The sequence below is a fragment of the Nomascus leucogenys genome, chromosome 25, assembly GCF_006542625.1.
Source record: "Nomascus leucogenys isolate Asia chromosome 25, Asia_NLE_v1, whole genome shotgun sequence".
NCBI lineage: Eukaryota > Metazoa > Chordata > Mammalia > Primates > Hylobatidae > Nomascus > Nomascus leucogenys.
In genome coordinates, this window is record NC_044405.1 from 13,490,112 (window position 1) to 13,503,890 (window position 13,779).

Consider the following 13,779-nt stretch of genomic DNA (forward strand, 5'->3'; position numbering starts at 1 on the left):
CCATTTATGGAAAATAATAATGTGGGGATTATTCTTAAAAGGAATTCTGGAAGTGGCTTCTTCAATTAAATATATTCAAAACTCATTCTCGCTTACTACACAAATCAAAGAGGAATTGAAAATGTGCATGATTCCCACTAAGTAATTTTCCTTTTGTATGACTTGACGTTACTATCTTTGTGGAGTGGCTGAGGAATGTCTCCTTCTTGCCTTTGTCTTCAAAGACTCTGCCACTGTGAAGTATAGGAGAGAGAGGCAAGAGCAGGGCCCACTAGTGGAATCAGCTCAGCCTTATTCCCCAGGGGAAAACACATTCTTTTTCACTTTCCTGAGCTGCCTTATCTGATAAAAATGATTCTTACATTTCCCAGCAATGCCTTCTGATTGTAATGTAGTTTATGCCACTGGTTTGCCTATTTCTCAAATATAAACATAACACACCCGTACACACATTTGGCCTTAGCCTTTCTAATTCCACTCTCATCAGGACAGATTGCACACCTGTAAACATTCTTAGATCAACTCCAGTAATCAATCCACATTCATGTAACCCCTGCAGAATAACGATCACGGGAGACCTTCAAGATTGACTTCCCATTTAAACCATAAGAAAACAAGACCCCAATGTGTCAGCTGCAGAAACAAAATAAGGACCCGAGTCCCATGTCTTATTGTTCAGTGGTTTTTCTAAGTCACTGTAAAATTTTTCTACATTCCTGGCCTGAGAACAGAAGTACCTTTTGCTTATCTATTCAATTAAATTCAGTAGTTGGTAAATGTGAATAAAGGAAATCAAAACACTATTGAAGATTATTTAGATATGGCTGAGAAGTGGAGTGAGCAAACCTGACCCACTTTAACTTAGAGATTCAAAATACAAACTTAACTCAGTTGCAGTCAACAACCTGACATTAAATGCAAACATACAAGTAAAGAACCCAAATAAACAGAAAAAAACTAACCTGCTACCTACCTTAAAACACTAAATATAGAGCTCCTGTCATCCTGTTTCTTACTGATTTATAACTTCAAATAACGGGTCAAGAAAAAAGCTACACAAATGAAAAGATGAGATCTGTGTTTCAATCCAAATCTTCTTTCAATAACCCTACTACTTGAAACCATAGGAGACAGGAACTTCCTCCCTTGTTTCTTTTTTCTTTTTCAAAACTACTCACTAATCTTTTAATTAAAAGTGAATGATGGAGAGATGGCAAGTGAGCAGAAGAAGCTGAGGAACACAGCTCCCTTATGTATTTGCACAACGCTAATCCGTCTTCACGTCTTACAGAGAGATCTGTATTAGTTACATGGAATCTAATCTGTTCTACTAAAGTTGATGCTGTCAGCTGCCATGCTTAGCACTCGTTCATTATGCTTGTAGACACATTTTGAGAAAATACATAATCTAGAAGAGAAACTTCTAAGAAGGTTTTATATACTATATGATGCTAATATTTTAGATAATGTTTTATGCTAGTTTAGTCTTTGTGTATTGAAAGAACTCTGATTTTCCTGGAAGTCCCTAGACAGTACATTTAATTAATCTTACCTCTCAATTCAACAAGTTGCCTTTTATTTTAGTCATAAAATCAATCTCTTGGTAATAATATATAGTGATATCCAGGCATGTATGACGCAAGCAAGTTTTTAGTTTAAAGCTAAGGAATTAAAATGAAAACAATACATAGTGCTGTCTGTTCAACAACGACTGAGAATAGGTAGTGAGTGCTCTTTATATACAAGGCCCTGTGCTGAGCATATTTCGCAAGTTATTGCCATGATTCCATGTAATTATGTATTACAATTTTACCTTTGAAGAAAATAAGCCTCAAAAATAGCAAGCAGTTCACCCACCCACATTTAAATGTCTGTTATGCCTCTGAGATATACAACCCATGAATTCTACCATTATTCACTCTGTCTCTCAACTCCATTCTGTCTTCATGTACCTCCCAGCCCAATTGATGTGTCAAGGCATTGGATTTAATTCATTCACCCCAAAAGTATTTATCACATGCTTATATGTGCTTGGCTGTCTTCTAGATGCCCAAGTCACATCAGTGAAAAAAAAATAAATAAATAAACAAGATCCTCATCCTCATCAAACTCATATTCATTTCCCAACATCTGATTTCAATTTCCTTGCCATGCACTCCATTCATCATAGAAGCCTTACAAAATCTCCAATCCAATTGAATCTAATTCTGTGCTTCATATTTGTCACCCTCGCTTGGTAAAACCCACAACTGTGCTTGCCAGATTTTACCATAAATTACTAACCATGAACTTCAAGTGGTCTATTAGTGATCAGCACCAACGCTTTAATAGTTGTCTGCTCTTGTGACTCTTTCACATTCCTAAAAGATTTTCCATTTTTTCCCTGTTTCCTTCCTGAAACTCCTGTCCAATTCTTATCTCACCTAATGACTTTGATTCTTATTATACAAAGACAATAGTAAAAATCATAAGAGTACTTGTACAAACTACCACCATGAAAATCATCACTCTACCTGTATCTCTCCTTAATCTTGATCATCCTTCCTACCACCGTGGAGAAATTTTTCCATGCATTTTTGTTCTCAGTACTGCTGAAGATTTTTTCCATGCTCTGTCCAAGGAGGGCATCTCTTCACTAGATCCCAGTTGTATCATTCTAGCATTTGCCCTCATTTTCTCCCATATCACTGGCTGTCCAATTTTTCCCTTTTAAAAGGATAATTCCTATAAATTTACAGCTATAATAGATAACAGAAAAAAGCCTCTCTTGATCCAAGGTCTCCTTCCATTTCCCACCCCATTTATCTCTTTTTCTTTACATTAAAGTTTTTCCAACTGTTTCCAGTTTCTCCCACACAATTCTCTCCTTAATCTAGCCCTGGAAGGCTCTCAGTCCTACAACTTCAAAATGAGATCCTCCACCCAGACCATCATTGATCTCAATGTTGCTAAGTTCAGGTCAAGTCCTGGTACTTGTCTTACTTGACTTCTGTGGTGCTTAAATTAGCTGATCCCTTTCCTGCTTGAAACACATTGTCCAGTTTATTTCCAGGATGCCATTTTCTTGATTCTTCCCATGAGATTCTGCTCAGATTTCTTCGTTTGACCTTTCTCAACTCCGCAGCCTTTGAAATTTGGGATGCACTAAAACTCACTCCATTGATATTTCCTTTTAAAAATACCCATTGCCCTACTGAACTCATCCAATCTCGTATCATCTACACACAGATGATTTCCCAATTTATATTTCCACATTTAAATGCCTACTCTAAATATTTGCTTGGCTATCTAAAAAACATCTCAAATGTAACATGTCCATATTTGATCTCCCTCATACTTCCCTCTTCTAATAAAATTTTGAACTCTTCTTCTCAGTAATGGTAAACACTGTCTACGGCCATACCATCCTGAACATGCACAATCTCGTTAACAATGGCAAATACTTTCTTCCAGATGGGGATGTGGAAAACCTGATGTTCATAGTTGATTAATATTTTTCTCTTACATCATAGATCTCACCCACCCCTGTACCACCTGTTTCAAGCCATCATCACTTTACACCTGCATTATTGCAATATCCTCCTAAGAAACTGCTCTTTTTTTTCCACCACCTCCAACATCAGTTCTTAACACAGCAGCCAAAATGATCATTTTAAAATAAAAGTTAGATCCTCTCTCTCTCTCAGTATAAACCCTCTTTCTCAGAGTAAAAGCCAGGTCTAACAATGACACCTCATAATTGTCCATCTTATCTCCTGACCTCATTTCTTACTTCTCTCCTTCTCTAGCTCTTTTCCTTATACCCTGGAATCCTTGAACTTGATCCAGACTCAGGACGTCTGCCTGGAACATTCTACTCTCTGATAGCTCTAGAACTAGAATATAAGGTAAGTAACACTTGCTGATTTGAAAAAATATACTACAAACCTAAGTGGTTTAATAAAATGTCTTTTTTTTTTTTTTTTTTTGCTAATATTACAGTCCAGTGAGAGTACGGCAGCACCTCTGGTTAGCTCTCTTCTAAGCAGAGGTTAAGTCCTTGATTTTGGTCCCAAAGAGAGAAAGAAAAAGCAAGGAGAAGAGTAGTTAGTTTTAAGAGTCTGACCTGTAAATGGCCTGTATTTTTCCTTCCCACATTTCAACAACTACTGCTGGGTCTCATGACTAATCTATCTGTAAAGAGATAAATTCAGAAGCACAAAGCTAGCCTAAATATTAGAATGGCCCCCCCAAATCTCTGCCACATTAGCCCCCTGCTTTCCTCAGGAAGGCCAGGAAAACGTGTTCTGGCTACCCTGCTTACAAAAGCAACACTTCCTAAATTAAATGTTGCTCAGTGATCTCCAATCCTGCTTGTTTGTTTGCTGGTTTGAGACAGTCATGCTCTGTCACCCAGGCTGGAGTGCAGTGGTGTGATCTCCGTTCACTGTAAGCTCTAACTCATGGGTGCAAGTGATTTTCCTGCCTCAGCCTCCTGAGTAGCTGGGATTACAGGTGCCCAGCACTATGCCTGGCTAACTTTTGTATTTTTAGTAGAGAAGGGGTTTCACCATGTTGGCCAGGCTAGTCTCAAACTACTGACCTCAAGTGATCCACCCGCCTCGGCCTCCCAAAGTGCTGGGATTACAGGTGTGAGCCACTGCGCCCGGCCCAATCCTGTTTTTTAATGCCCCTGGACACCCAGCTCAACTGCATGTTCTGCTTTTCCTAAAGTTAGGTGAAGTCAAGCAATGGAGCTTTTAGACGAGAAAATGCATATAAACTGAGTGGAATTGATCAAACCTTGTAATCTTGCTTCCTTAAAATGCCTGTGTGCTGTTCTCTACTCCCTTTCTTCAACCACCAACAGAATACAGGGTTCTAGAGTTCTCAGGAGGGCAGATACAAGAGAGCAGGAGGGTGGGTTCCTGAATGACCACATGGAAGCCTTCCCACTAATAAGAAATCTTAGTATTGGACTTCACATAAACACTGAGAAAATGGCTCTTTGGGAAGCCACTAAAATTTTTTGATTTATCTGTTATAGCAGTTAGTTATAGCCTTCCCGTTTGAATGTCCTATTTCTCTGAATGTGCTTTATTTAAAACCACATCACTTATCACCATCTGACATATTCGGTATTTGCCTGTCACTTTTTCTCCTGTGTCTGCTGTCCAGAGAAAGTGTTGGCCAACTATAACCCAAGAGCCAAATCTAGCTTGCTTCCTGTTTTCATATGTAATTATTTATTGGAATATAGCCACAGCTATTAATTCCTGTATTTAGAGAGGAGGAGCTGTGTCTATGCTACAACAGGAGAGTTCAGTAGTTGCAACAGAGAAACTGTATGATCTACAAACAGTATTTACTATCTGGCCCTTTACAGAAACAGTTTGCCAATGTTTGTACTAGAATGTAAACTCCAAGAATGTAAAACCTTTGTCTCTTTAGTTTGCTGTTATATAACCAGCATTAGAACAGTGTCTGGTCCATTGCAGGTGTTCATATAATATTTGTTAAATGCATAAATGAATAAGTGAATGAGTGTGCAGTAGGCCAAAAATGTTCCAGAAAAAAATTCATATCTAAATTTCTTGAACCTCTGAATATTACCTTATATGAAAAATCAGACAAACAAAAATCGATCATTGCATGTGATTAAGTTAAAGATCTTGACCTAAAAGATTATCCAGTATTAGCCAGATGGACTCTAAATACAATCACATGTATCTGTATAAGGCGGAAGCAGAAAGAAGTTTGACCACACAGACAGAAAAGGAGAGGGGATGTGACCATACAGGCAGAGGTTAGACTGATGTACCACAAGCCAATGAATGTTGGTGGCCACTAGAAATATTATCTAAAGGAGTAAGGAATTATCTGTTTAGAACTTTCCTGATGGCCACACCCTCTAAAACCCTTGATACTGATTTCAGATTTATGACATCCAGAACTGTAAAAGAATAAATTTCTATTATTTAAGCCACCAAGTTTCCAGTAATTTGTTACAGATGCAGCAGGAAACCAATACACAGGGGAAAGTGACTTAAAACTACTTCTAATTCCAAGATAATGCTCAAAATGCTCATGCAAAAACTACTTCTTGTATCAATATTCAGTCTATATAAGTGCTCTTGAAATTAATTATCACTATAATTCAGTCTCATGAGGAAAAATATTTTGGCTTTTTTTTGCTAACCAAAAATTTATGGCAATTCATAATTTATAGTTTATAGATGAAATTAAACATATTTGAGATTATTTTCATATTAGCACTTTAAAAATCAGTTGCTGAAATAGTCTGTTTTGAAATATTAGATATAAGTGCCAGGAATAATTCTGATATTTTCTTTAACATATTTTAGTCATTTCTTGAATTGCATTGTTTTATGATCATAAATTGTCAAACTAATAAAATTAATTGCTATTGAAAAAATAAGAATTGTGAATGTCTTCAGGGTGAGGGCTGAGCATGTAAAAAGTTTTTTTTTTTTGTTTTCCTTAATAAAATGAGACTCAGGGGAGGAAGCTCCCTTCTTCTCCTTCAGAGAATGTGGTCATGATCATTTCTTCCTGCAAAGACCTGGAAAGGCTGTAGCCTTTTTGGAAACATGGACTTACACTTGGCTGATAGGCTGAGTGCAAAGATGAAAAAACGCCTAGCACATGGATTGTGTCACTGAACTACTGAATCATTCATGGAACCACGCTCTGTCTGTACTTTGTGTTCTCTCATAGAATAAATGTTCACTTTGGGTTGTGTATCCATTACTTGAAGCTAAAAATCTCCCCATGTAGGTAATGATCACTACAATGGGTTACTTATGTTTCTGAGTAACGTACTCATTTAATGAAAAAAAGATAGAGCAAAGTCCTCAATCATATTTATCAATTAACAAGGGTCTGACTAAATCTACTTGAGGTTCCAGGGAAATAACATGGGAACCAAGATATTTAATTGTCTATCTGCCATTTGAGGATTTTTTTTTCCCCACATAAGGAATCAATTTGTGTAGCCATGATGGTGACTTCAACTGATGCCTCTGTTGAGCACTGGCTGTACTGTTTAAATGATATACTGAAATGGACAAATGGGCAGAAGCTTCTTCACAAAGAGCAAATGTATCTCTGGTTTGTGTGGTAACTTTCATGCCTGTAGTAGAATAAACTTCAGTATATCCTTTTTATAAAATTGCTCTGAAAATGGAAGACATCTTAAAATGTTGGCATGCATTCAATGAAGTGGTATTCTCTCCAAATTTAATATAAAATTAATGTTTTAAAATTGACATCTTTGAATCTACAAAATACATGTGCCCCACTCTAGACCTACTGCCACATTTACTCTACACCTACTAATCTAACAAATAGTGAGCTTGTTTGGATTTTGCCAAAAGCAAATATTTAAACATGAGAACAGTTAATATTCCCAATTGCTGCTTCATATAAAACTAAGCTAGCATTAATTTTATCTCCCCGTCTTCTTCTTTGTACACTGTTCTGGCTCTGTAGCAATACTAGACTTTGCATGAGAAAACTAAGGATTCAATTGAAGATGATTTATTAAGTTGGTGATTTATTTAAGTACATTTATTGTCATTGTTTTGCAATACATAATACAATGTCCAAAATAACTAGGAATTATTTTCTTCTATTTTATATTGTTTTTTGAATTTCCTCTATGAAGGAATCATTTAACCTTCCAGTTGAGGCACTATATTTTTTACCTCATTATGCAACAGAAATGTTTTGAAAGTTGTAGTCTGAAACCCAGAATTCAGTCTTAGCTCCACAACTCAGTAGTTACTTAGCTCTTCCAATCTCTGCATTTGCATATGTTTGGGGATAACCGTAATTAAGATACCTTACCTTAAGTGGTAAGATTTGGGGATTAAATAACAAAATTGGAAAAGTCTTTGTTTGTGTTTAAGTTCTGTATACAGATGTTCCTAGGTTTTGTTACAATTGTAATAAAAATAACAAATAAAATCAATGTGGTGATAATAATGTCTTATGTATAGTAAGAAACTGAGTAATTAAATTTTGTGTTCTAATATCCAAACAATGACCAAACTGGGTGTGCCCCAAATTTTTTGTTGAGACTGAATAGACAATGTAATAATATTAAGAGATGGGGTATTTAGAAGGTGATGAAGGGATTTGGGCCCTTATAAATGGGTTTGAGGGTGTGAGTTTGTTCCCTTCTGTACCTTCTACATGTGAGGACATGGTATTCCTTCCCTTCTGAGGAAGCAGCAACAAGGCTCCATTCAGTTCTTTTACAATGGTTTCTTCATTTGTCTCTTACATAGTTTCATTCTAAGACAGAATAAGGAATGACATATTCTGTGAGTTTTTGCATGATTAAGTATGCCAGTACCACCATTTTGTACTTGGATAACAACTTGCCTGGTTATCATATTCTTGAGACACACTTGTTCCCTTAGAATTTTATAAATATTGTTCTATTATCTTCTGGCACTTTATTTTTCCATGGAGGCATTTGCGCCCAGCCAGATTTATCCCCTTTGTAAGTTCTTGGATACCTGATGAATTCTTTCTTTATCCTTGAAATTCAATCACTTTACCAGAATGTCATAAAATTGGTTCTTCTAATGAATTTCTTGAGAACAGTATGCCTTTAAGTCTATGAGTATTATTTTACATTTTAGAAATATTTTCTTCTATTACATAATTATTCTTTTTAATTTCCCTCCTTGGGTTTTTTTGCTGGTGAATCATTTACCTTTATTTTGGATCCACATTTCCTGTATACCATTAACTTCTTTCTGATTACTTTTTTTTACCCCTTTATTTCACTGAGACTACTTCATGGCTTTTCCTGTTACTAATTTTATCATCCACACTGTCTAATCTGTTTTCTATGGTTTCTATTTAATTATCTCCGTAATGTTGTCATTTTGGTTCTCTGTTCAATTAACTTTACAATTGTCTGTTGAGTTTATTCACATTGCTTATATTTGATGTCTTTTTAAAGATTACATTCTCTTTCATTTTTCTTTTGTGAAAACATTCTTCTGTTTTTTCTCAGTTTTGTAAGAATAACTTAGGCTCTTTTTGTGCTTTACATCTGTCTTTATTTTTAATGTAGTATTTTGCATGCTTGCATGACTTGCATGCTAGCATGACAACCAAAGAAAAAATTACCAATATTAGAAATGAAAGTTGGGACATCACTAACAAGTCTATAGACATTAAATGCATATTAAACAGATAATATTAATAACTCTATGATAAAAAATATTATAACTTAGATAAAATAAAACAATTTCTCAAAATACACAAGCTTCTGAAATGCAAACAAGAGTCATTAGATCATCTAAATAGATCTATATCTATTAAATACATTGAATCAATTTATTAGTCACAATTCACTAGAAAAACAGAATCAAAACAAAAATCAAAAGAATAAGCCACCTATCTATCTGATATGGTTTGGCTCTGTGTCCCTACCCAAATCTCAACCTGAATTGTAATAATCTCCCTGTGTCAAGAGTGGGACCAGGTAGAGGTATTTGGATCATGGGGGCTGTTTCCCCCATGCTGTTCTCATGAAAATCAGTGAGTCTCACAAGATCTAATGGGTTTATAAACACCTGGTATTTCCCTTGCTTGAACTCATTTTTCTCTCCCGCCACCCTGTGAAGAGGTGTCTTCCTCCATGATTGTAAGTTTCCTGAGAACTCCAAGCCATGTAGAACTGTAAGTCAATTAAACCTCTTTTCTTTATAAGTCATCCAGCCTCAGGTATTTCTTCACAGCAGCATGAGAACAAATTAATGTAGTAAGTTGGTATCAGGAGTGGGGTGCTTCTGTAAAGATAACCAAAAATGTGGAAGCAACTTTGGAACTAGGTAACAGGCAGAGGTTGGAACAGTTTAGAGGGCTCACAAAAACATAGGAAAACATGGTAAAGTTTGAAACTTCTTAGGGACTTGAAGGGTTCTTAAGACAGAAAGATGTGGGAAAGTTTGAAACTTCCTAGAGACTTGGTGAATGGCTTTGATCAAAATGCTATTAGTGATTTGGACAATAAAATCCAGGCTGAGGTGGTCTCAGATGGAGATGAGGAACTTCTTGGGAACTGGAGTAAAGGTCACTCTTGCTATGCTTAACAAAGAGATTGTTGGCATTTTGCCCCTGCCCTAGAGATCTGTGGAGCTTTGAATTTGAGAAAGATGATTCAGGGTATCTGGCAGAAGAAATTTCCTAGGGGCAAAACATTTAAGAAGAAGCAGAGAACAAAAGCTTGGAAAATTTGCAGCCTGGTGATGTGATAAGAAAATATATATATATATTTTCTGGGGATAAATCCAAGCCTGTTGCAGAAATTTACATAAGTAACAAGGAGCCCAATGTTAATCACCAAGACAATGTGGAAAATGTCTCCAGGGCATGTCAGGGACCTTCATGGTAGCCCCCAACATCACAGGCTTGGAGGTCTAAGAGAGAAAAAAAAATTGTTTTATGGGCCATCAGGGCCCTCCTGCTGTGTGCAGCCTAGGGTCTTGGTACCCTGTATCCCAGCTGCTTCAGCCATGGCTAAAAGGGGCCAAGGTACAGCTCAGGCCATTATTTCAGAGCATGCAAGCCCCAGGTCTTTGTCAGCTTCCATGTGGTGTTGACCCTGTGGATGCCCAGAAGTCAAGAACTGAGGTTTGGGAACCTTTGCCTAGATTTCAGAGGACGTATGGAAACACCTGGATGTCCAGGCAGAAGTTTGCGGCAGGGATGGGGCCCTCATGGAGAACCTCTGCTAGGGCAGTATGGAAGGGAATTGTGGGGTCAGAGCTCTCACACAGAGTCCTCACTGGGGCACTGCCTAATGGAGATGTGAGAAGAGGGCCACCATCTTCCAGACCCCAGAATTGTAGATATACCTTCAGCTTTCACTGTATGCCTGGAAAAGGTACAGACACTTAATGCCAGCCTGTGATAGAGACAGGGAAGGTGGATGTACCCTGCAAAGGCAGTGGGGCGAAGTTGCCCAAGGCCATGGGCGCCCACCTCTGGAATTAGCATGGCCTGGATGTGAGACATGGAGTCAAAGGAGATAATTTTGGAACTTTAAGTTTTAATGTCTGCCCTATTAGATTTCAGACTTGCATAGAGCTTGTATGTATTAGTCAGGGTTCTCTAGAGGAACAGAACTAATAGGATATATATATATATAACAGTTTATTAAGTAGTATTAAGTCACACAATCACAAGGTCCCAGAATAGGCCATCTGCAAGTCCTCCATCACTAAGCCAGTCCAAGTCCCAAAGCTAAAGAACTTGGAGTCAGATGTTCAAAGGAAGGAAGCATCCAGGACAGGAGAAAGACGTACATTGGGAACTAAGCCAGTCTAGACTTGTCATGTTTTTCTGCCTGTTTCATATCCTGACCACACGGGCAGCTGACTAGATGGTGCTCACCCAGATTAAGGGTGGGTCTGCCTTTCCCAGCCCACTGACTCAAATGTTAATCTCCTTCAGCAACACCCTCACAAACACACCCAGGATCAATACTTTGCATCCTTCAATCCAATCAAGTTGACACTCAGTATTAACCATCACAAGTCCACCTTTGTCAACTTGAACCCATCCACATCACCTGAGATCAAACATAATCTTAAAATAAAGACAATAATAAGATCATAATTACACCTAACATAATACAGCTATCATTGGTACAACCAGAACTACATCAATCCCCAACCCAAATGCTATTATATAAAGTTAACAATACTTAAATGCTGTTATGAAGTCAGTATATCCTATGTAACATGATAAAGGATAAAAGGAATAAAATGGAGATATTTTCTTAGTACAAGTGTATACATGCACAAACAGTTTTTAACAAAAGAAGGAGGAAATACTTATAACAATTACAGTCCTTATTTCTGCAACTGGTCACATGGTCATAGCTGGTATTGATGACTACCTTCTACTACCCATTCTGTATTCCCTTTGCCTTCAGCAAGCACCTCAGCAGGTCGTGGGTTTTTTCCTGAGTGTTGATCTCTGCTGCTGGTAAACTGGGCACTCAGCAGTGGCCATAGCCAGGTCAGCTTGGGGCAGTGGAAGTCCGTGTTGCTGAGCTCATGCATAACTCCTTCCCTGCCACCATGGCCACTTTGTTCATGGGCCCATGGGGCGATGACAGGTGTGGCTGTGGAAAGAGACTGAGTAGTGTCCACAGAAAAGGTCATCCTATCCAACTGATTGTTAAAATTCTCTTCTGCTGAGATCACACGTTGGTGAGGACTCACTTTGGATACAAATATCTTCACAGTTTTTGGCCACTCTGAGAGGTATATCCACATACCTCTTTCCCAAATTCCCTTGTCATCAATTTTCCAATTATGCTTCTTCCAAGTGCCTGACCATCCAGCCAAACCATTGGCTATAGCCCATGAATCAGTATACAATGGCACTACTGGCCATTTCTCTTTCCATGCAAAGCGCACAACCAGGTATACTCTTCAAAGTTCTGCCCACTGGGAAGATTTGCCTTCACCACTGTCCTTCAGGGATAGGGGCTAAAGAGCTGCAGCTGTCCACTTTCAGGTGGTGCCTGCATATCGTGCATAACCATCTGTGAACCAAGCCCTAGTCTTCTCTTCCTCTGTCAACTGATCATAGGGAACTCCCCATGAGGCCATCAGTGCAGGCTAAGGGAAAGAAGGCAAGGTGGCAGGAGTGGAGACCATGGGCATTTGAGCTACTTTCTCAGGTAACTTACTTGTGTCTTCAGGACCTGCTCGAGCCAGATCACACATACACCACTTTAATTTGATGATTGGATGCTGAATGCTGCTGTGCATGGCCCCCTTGATGGAACGATGGGTCAGAAAGCATCCAGTTCATAATAAGCAATTCAGGTCACATGGTGACTTGATGAGTCATAGTCAAAAGTTCAGTTTCCACCAAAGCCCAGCAACAGGCCAAGAGCTGTCTCTCAAAAGGAGAGTAGCTATCTGCAGAAGATGGCAGGGCCTTGCTAGAAAATTCTAGAGGCCCCTGCTGTGATTGACCTATGGGGGCCTGCCAAAGGCTCCAAACAGCATTCCTATCTGCCACTGGCACCTCAAGCACCTTTGTATCTGCTGGGTCATAAGGCCCAAGTGGCAGAGCAGCTTGCATAGCAGCCTGGACCTGTGGCAGAGCCTTCTCCCGTTCTGGTCCCCACTCAAAACTGGAAACCTTTTGGGTCAGTCAGTAAATGGGCAAGAATAACACACCCAAATGAGGAATGTGTTGCCTCCAAAATCCAAATAGGCACAAAACCACTAAGCATTGTGCCTTTTTCTTGCTTGTAGAAAGAGCCAAGTGCAGCAACTTATCCTTTACCATAGAAGGAATGTCTCAATATGTCCAACACCACTAGACCACTAGATCCCTAGAAATTTTACTGAGGTAGTAGGTCCCTGAATTTTAGTCAGATTTATTTCCCATCCTCTGGCATGCAAATGTCTTACCAATAAGTCCAGGATGTTCGCTACTTCTTGCTCACTGGGTCCAATCAGCATAATGTCATCAACGTAATAAACCAGTGTGATATGTTTGTGGAAGTGAAAAGTGATCAAGGTCTCTCTAAACAAGATTATGATCCAAAGCCAGAGAGTTCATATATCCCTGAGGTAGAACAGTAAAGGTATATTTCCTGTAAAGGTATATTTACAGTAAAGGTATATTTACATTGCCAGCTGAAGGCAAATTGCTTCCAATGGACACGAATGGAGAAAAAGGCATTTGCCAAGTTAATGGCTGCATGCAAGATACCAGCAGATGTGT